Here is a 7575-nt window from a genome sequence, read left to right on the forward strand (position 1 = left end):
CTGATACTAGTGCAATATTATGGCGCCATACACTGAGTGATCACTGAATTATGACCACCCCTATGAAAACTGAATGCGACCCGTTGAACACGTGAGGTACGAGAGTGCGCAATTAGTCGAACTACGTAGCATAGATAAGGTGTCAGTTGTTCAGTATACAGTAAAATTCCGAGCGTGATAGGTAAAAGGAAGAATTTATCGGACTTTGATAAAGGACAGATTGTGGGTGCTCGACGAGCTCGTGCCTCGATTTCCCAAACAGCTGAACTGGTGGAGTGTTCAAGAGACGCCGTAGTTAAAGTGTACCAGGACTGGCGTCTAAATGGTCGAACAACGAACCCGACGGCAAAACTGCAAAAGTCAGCGAAAGGTTGATGTTAGAGGTGAGCGCAGGGTCCGACGACTCGTAAAGGTGAACAGGCGCAGCACTATTAAAGAGTTGACTACCCAATACAACATGGGCCAACCCGGAACAATATCTGGCATAACCATGCGTCGCACGCTCGCACGTATGGGCTATACCAGCAGACGATCCCTACGGCATCCTCTCCTAACCAAAGTTCATCGGCGTAAAAGACACGCCTGGCGCAAAGAGCATGCAAGTTGGACGTTAGAAGACTGGAAGAAGGTGTGCTGGTCGGATGAGTCACGTTATTTACTTCACACCGTGGATGGTCGTGTACGGATTTGGTGTCAACAACATGAGGCTCTTGATCCATAATGCTGTTTGTTTGTTTGTTTGTTATTTGGTTTTTAGGAGCATTAGCAACTAATGCCACATTGCTCCGAATCCATCATGCATGGTATCAAAAGTACAGGCCAGTGGAGGCGGTTGCATGGTGTGGGGCATGTTTTACTAGCAGGAACTTGGACCCCTGGACCCCTGGTGCATGTGGAATAACGTATCACTGGTCTCCCCTATCGTCAACTGCTTACTTACTGTGTACACTCCGCTATGTTACACTTTTTCCCGAATGGCTAATGGTGTCTTCCAAGATAACAATGCGCCGAGCCATCGAGCACTTGTTGTGCAGGAATGATTTGAGGAACACCGTTCTGACTTCCAGCATATCAATTGGCCTCCGAACTCCTCCGATATCAATCCCACAGAGCACTTGTGGGACACTATGGAAAGGCATATCAAGCGTCTGGATACACCAATCACCTCCATACCTGCACTGCTGATCGCATTACACACAGCTTGGTTGGCCATACCTCCTGAACGCTTCCGACATCTTGATAAATCAATGCCACGTCGAATAGCTGCTGTACTGAGGGCAAAATGAGGACCTACTAAGTATTAGGTAGGTGGTCATAATTCAGTGATCACTCAGTGTATATTTCTTTCGGTTTTTTTTTTTTTTTTTTTTGTTGAAAAACGAAAGAACGTTGTTGTCTCTCTCAAAGCTGGGCAGTAATGTGACATTGATGCTGAAGTTAACACATTTGCTCAATTAAGCTTTTTCTAGAGGTGGAATGGCAATGATAATCTTTTAATGGAAGGAAAGTATTCTATTAAGATTTAGCATGCTGTATTAAAAGCCAGAAGAGGCCCTATCCCTATTAAAATGTGATATTTAACCTGCTTTTCTCAGTACCCCCAATACTTTTGGCACGTAGTCTGTCCACGTGCTGTCCGAAAATCTGTTTTCAGTAAAATTAATCAATTCTAGAGATAAACAAAATCATAGATTTTTTTTTTTTATCTCTAGAATTGATTAATTCTACTGAAAGCATGTTTTAGTATGTTTCTAGACAAGAAACTGTGAGGAGATAGCGAACTTCTTTAACGTCTTGATCTTTTGTTGACTCACTGCTTTTCAGCACGTGGTTCACATTATGCTTGATTGTGTAATTATTACTAAAAATACATCCAGTTACTGGTACGTTACATTGCTCTACTTCAAGAAGGCCGAGCTTTGCATTAAAATTATTCAAGTAACCGTAGTTTTCCAAGGCCTTTCCTTTCTAGTCTGAATAAGAACCGAATGAAAGAGGACATTCTCGAAGTGATACTGGATATACATTTATTACGTTCGTTTTATTTATAATTAAAACCTAAGTCTTTTATGAGGCGGGGTTCACTCCCGAAGTGTACATTCCGGAACGCCTAATGATTAGCATTTAAACTCGACTTCGCCCTTTATATCTCGAGATTATGCCAACACTTGTAATCCATCTCTTCTATTTTACCACTCGGACAAATATACTTTTAAAACTTACTTTCTGAAGTTCAGTTTTAATTTTGTTTCAGTCATTCATTTAGACTTTTGTTATTTTAATTCTTACAGAGTGGAAAGCTCAAAACCATTTGCGTTATACCAGTTTACATTACACCTGTCATGTCCTAATCTGCACATGATTTTAACTTTTTATGTAAACGTTACACAGAAAGCTGTGCCAAACGATATCTTTGGAAAATGTTTTTGAAAAACATGTGTTCGTCTGCTGTTTCCAAACCAGAACACAGTGCTACTTTGTCGTTTGCCAGTCGGCTGTTACAACAGAACTAAAAATCAAAAAGGCATTAATTCAAGCCATTTATTTGAAATTTTGCTTCATTTTACGTTTATGGAAGAAATAAAACGTCCCTAATTGCAAGGCTGGTGTGGTAAACAACTCGCTGTTCCTATAACGCTATTAACAATTTGATTTAAATAATTGATTTTTGCCTTTTAATAAGGAAAGAAATAAATGGGATATTTCGGCTGTGAGTGTATAATATAATTTATTTTTATTACCTTCACGCGACTTTTGCTAACACATTAATCTGGATTTTATCTGGAGTAGTTCACCCTCAGAGGATTAAAGTAAATTGAAAAGCCTATGGATGTGCTCTCGATTATTTACCGGCCAATTGGTCTTTGACAGGCCTACCTGTACTGCACCGACTTGCTGGTGTTTACACAGAATCACGCAATATCATCACGCTCTAGTTGTTGGCAATTAGCGTCACTAACTACAGCCAAAGGACAAGCAGTTAGAATGAAGAAATGTCAACGAACTCACCAAAGACAATACACCTTCAATTTCTCCCAGCATGTCAGCTTTGCATCAAAAGCAGTAGACTAACCGGTCTTCGAGTAGTCAAACCACTGTATTTTTCTGTGTGTTTTTTAAACTAACCTAACTACAACTTGTAATGATATTCCTGTAAAATGTACAGGACACTTCTCTCCCTACCTTTTTGCCAAAATTTATTCTCAATGACCTCTAATAACCCACTAACTTCCTTTATACATGCAAGGCCTAGGTCTTTTGGGCGTCTATTATCTCGTCTGGTCACCATTTTTCTTTTATTTACCATTGTAACTGATACAATACAAACAGGAACCGAGCCATTTCAAAGTGACAGATGTACACATACCGCGCCCTCTACCGAGAATGATTTCAGTTATTAACGGAAACTGGGTTCTAGCTGTACAATATTTATTCTTCTAACCATAGTTACGTTCATTATAAATTATATTATTTATGCTTTAATATACTAAGTATTTTTTATTATTTATATTTCGATATATTTTAATTATTATATTCATTTTCTATCTAAAAAATCAGCACTGTATCTGTTGAAATATGTTTTACATACAAGTTGCAATAAGAAGTATATCTATGAACCAGATATTTGAATAAACTATATTTAATTGGCAGGAAAACAGGGCCGTTTTAAAAAAGAACCAATTACTTAAGCATCATACTCTTTGATTTAAAAGAATTCTAAGAAATTATTAAAAACCTTATAAAATAAACTGAGATAATTAGCCCAAAGGGGAATATTTTTTGAAGTGAAATTAATCTCTTTAATCCAGCAAAACAGCTATCTATTGCGCGATTATTTTCCGAAACAGATAGCTTATTAAAAATTTACGTGGGACTAACAATCTAACCAATATTGGCTAGGAAACTTAAAGAACCCTCAGTTTTTGCATGGTGTTTTGTTTCACCGTACGAACAGATGACTGCCCAGTGAAATAAGAGCTCATGACATTATTAAGTAGCAAAGTAATCTTAGAATGATTTAGAGCAATGGGTTCTCAAACTGTGGATCCCGGCCCTCCAGGGGAGGGTTTAAATTTCTTTTTTTTTTTTTTCTTTTGCTTCAAGGTTTAATTATATATATTTTTTTGTTTATTTCCGCTGAAAAGGTTTTATTTTATAAAGTTGTAATGTTGTATCAGTATTTAATTAGATTAAAATTTAGATATTATTTAGATAGTAAGTATTTATTTATTGCTAACTCTAACCAAAATGAAATCATTAGTTTTATTCATGAATTTGTGCGCAGCTCCGGCAGATCGCACAAATTCATTTATCATTTTAGGGGTTGATAGTATTGCAAAGTTTGAGAACACCTATTTAGAGGTTTGTCAGCTAAACTAACGGCATTAAGGGTAACTAGCGTGCATAAAATTAAACTATATAAGAATTTTTAATACATCAATGTATTTCCATTAATTACAATTCTTCAAATTAATATTAGTAGAGGCAAATATGCAAGGAACTAAGCTTATACAGCATCAGCCAAAAAAAAAAAAAAAGTGTTGGGGGGGGGGGGGGGAGACAGAAAAACACTTCCCTCATCAGCTGTCCATCTCCTCCAATAATTTGTCTATCTCCTAGATTTGTTTAAAAATCAACAACCTGCTGGCTGAAAGAAAATTTCCGCACACTATCCTTCAGTTTAAACTCATGTCTTCTGATGTGTTGTCTGTCTCAAGGTAAGAATGCCATCAACATTTAATTTACTCAATCGATTCAAAGCCTTAAACACCTCAATCATGTCTCCTCGCCGTTACCTAGTTTCCCGACGCTGCAATTGGCAGAATTTTTAAATCCATTCTTGGGATGAGTTTTGGTACCCTCATTAATCTTGTTGCTCTTCTCTGCACCCAATTCCAGCAGATCCGCATCTTTCCTAAAACGAAGCTTTCAGAGCTGAACGCAGTACTCAAGATGTGGCCTAACCATTGTATAAGGCAATTGGATAGTCATGTCCTTATCCCTGCTGCCAAATTCCTGTATATCATTGACAAAACCACATGAGTTGTCCTGGCAACATGTCTGCACTGCTCAGAAAATTTCATATTTGACTGCATAATCACCACCAGGTCTTTTTCATTATCCACTACCCTCAGTGTGGTACCACACAACTATGTCAATCTGGGATTACTTCTCTCCATTTGTCAATGTTAAACTTCAATTGCCACTTCTAAGACCATCTGCCTATGTTTTTCTAGATTTTGTTTCAGTAGTAGCATACCCTGATTACTCTCAATAGCCACCCTGCCAACCTTTGTATCACCTGCAAACTTGAAGCCTGAAATGCTTTCATCAATATCATTAATAAATATTGAAAACAACAATGGGCTCAGCACTGAACCCTGGGAATTCCACTAAAAACATACATTAGTCCAACAAGAGCAATGTTCATCGATAAGCACTTTCTGTCTTCTCCCATTCAACCACTCCTCCATCCAAAGCAGTAACTTGTCCCTAATTCTGCACTGCTCCAATGTAGCAGTTTATCATGTGGAACAGTATCAAAACTTTTCTCAAATATTAGTATACGAACAAAATTTATTTTTTGCATTCCATTCCTTTCTTACTTGGTCATTGCGCTCGATCAGATTGGTCACATACGATCGCCCCTTAACAATCGATGATGTGATTGCCTTACACCTTTATCCTTGTCTAGATGGTCCCTCATTACATCTTTAGTATCATTCTCTCCGTTATTCTCTCTCTGGAACAGAAGTTAAGATAAAAGGTTTGTAATTACTCACTTCTCCCTTTGATCCTACACCCCCTTATGAATTGAAGAGACATTTGCCGATCTCCAATCCAAACCCCTAGCTATAATTATGAGTGAATCCAAGGATTCGCTCATAATTATTGCTAGGGGTTTACTTTCCTCTTCTGCTTCTTCTTTTAATATAATTGGACAGATTCCATCAGCTCCAGGTGCCTTTTGTATTTAACTTCAACAATTTTTCTTACACTTCCTTCTGAATTATCCAACATTAGTCCAACAAGAGCAATGTTCATCGATAAGCACTTTCTGTCTTCTCCCATTCAACCACTCCTTCATCCAATGTCTCCATTCATCCATCCAACCACTCCTTCATCCAGCTTTATGTCAATGACAAATTATGGAAGTGAAGTTGAAAAATATGCAATTAATGATATTGAAATTTCACATGATTATTTAATGAAAAACGTTCGAGCCTAAAGGTCAGTAAAGATCCTAGGATTGATGGCATATAGCCTATAATCTTAAGGGAGGCAGCAAGTGAGTCCATTGAACCACTGAGGCTAATTATGAGAGCATCACTGGACTCGGGAGTGATTCCGTTGGATTGGAAAAGCGCCAGTCTATCTCCAATAGATAAGGACTATTCTAAGAGTGAAGTGGAAAATTACCGACCGATCATTCTAACTTCAGTAGTAGGGAAAATCATGGAGGCAATGATCGAGGGTAGATTTCAGGATCATTTAAATAGAAATGGAATTCTGAAGGATACTCAGCATGGTTTTGTAAAGGGAAAACCATGTTTAATTTCGACATTGTTTATTTGGATTTCAGCAAAGCCATTGACTTAGTCCCACATGAGCGGTTACTTTATAAGCTGGAACAGGTTGGAATCACAGGGAAAATCCTTAGATGGACAGCAGGATAACTTCAGGGAAGGAGGCAGAGGATTGTGATAAATAGTTATTCCTCAGATTGGATTGATGTACGAAGTGGGGTTCCCCGAGTATCAGTATTAGGACCCCGAGTATCAGTATTATACCAGTGGATGCCAGCAAATCCCGCACTCAGGGTGCCCAATCCTGAGTACCAGAGAGAAAAAAAAAAAAAAAAAAAAAGTTAATATCAAAAATAACTAAAAAAAAAAAAAATAATAATAATAATAAATAATAAATTAATTAATTTAAAAAAAACCCAAACTATGGGTACGAAAAAAAAGAAAGAGAGAGATATTACTGAGTGGCTTGCAGCAATTGTCTTTTTCTAAAGACACTAAGACAAAATTGTTGAAAAACATTAAATCTATCTCTATCTGAGACAAGCAAGTGTAATTCATTAGCATTACTTATTAAAACTGTTTGAAAGAACAAAGATCTTTCTTCAGTATACAGATTACAATCCAATAATACATGTTCCCAATCTTCTTCAATCCCACAAATACAAAAACTATCTGTCGCTATACCCAACTGAAACAGTTTTGCCTTTAATGATCCATGCCCTGTCAGTATAAAAGAAGCCGTCATAGCTGGGAAAAACCAATCTAATTTTTTGTTTAATGACAAATAGCGAACATCTGGTAAAAAGTATTTGGTGACTAGACCAGTCGTACTATCGTTCCACCTACATTGTCATATATTTTATAATTCATTTAATATTCTTTTTATCTCAATTTTCATATTAACAGATGTATTAGAAGTTATTCCCATATAGCTAACTTCCCTACCCTTCTTTAAATGATACACTATCCCTCTATATATCGCATGCAAATCCAGGGGTAACACCCCAGCTATCACCTGAAGGGCATTCGTTGAAACTGTCCTACATAC

Source organism: Mastigoproctus giganteus, chromosome 2 (genome assembly GCF_048544385.1).
Source record: "Mastigoproctus giganteus isolate SK-2022 chromosome 2, ASM4854438v1, whole genome shotgun sequence".
Classification (NCBI taxonomy): Eukaryota; Metazoa; Arthropoda; class Arachnida; order Uropygi; family Thelyphonidae; genus Mastigoproctus; species Mastigoproctus giganteus.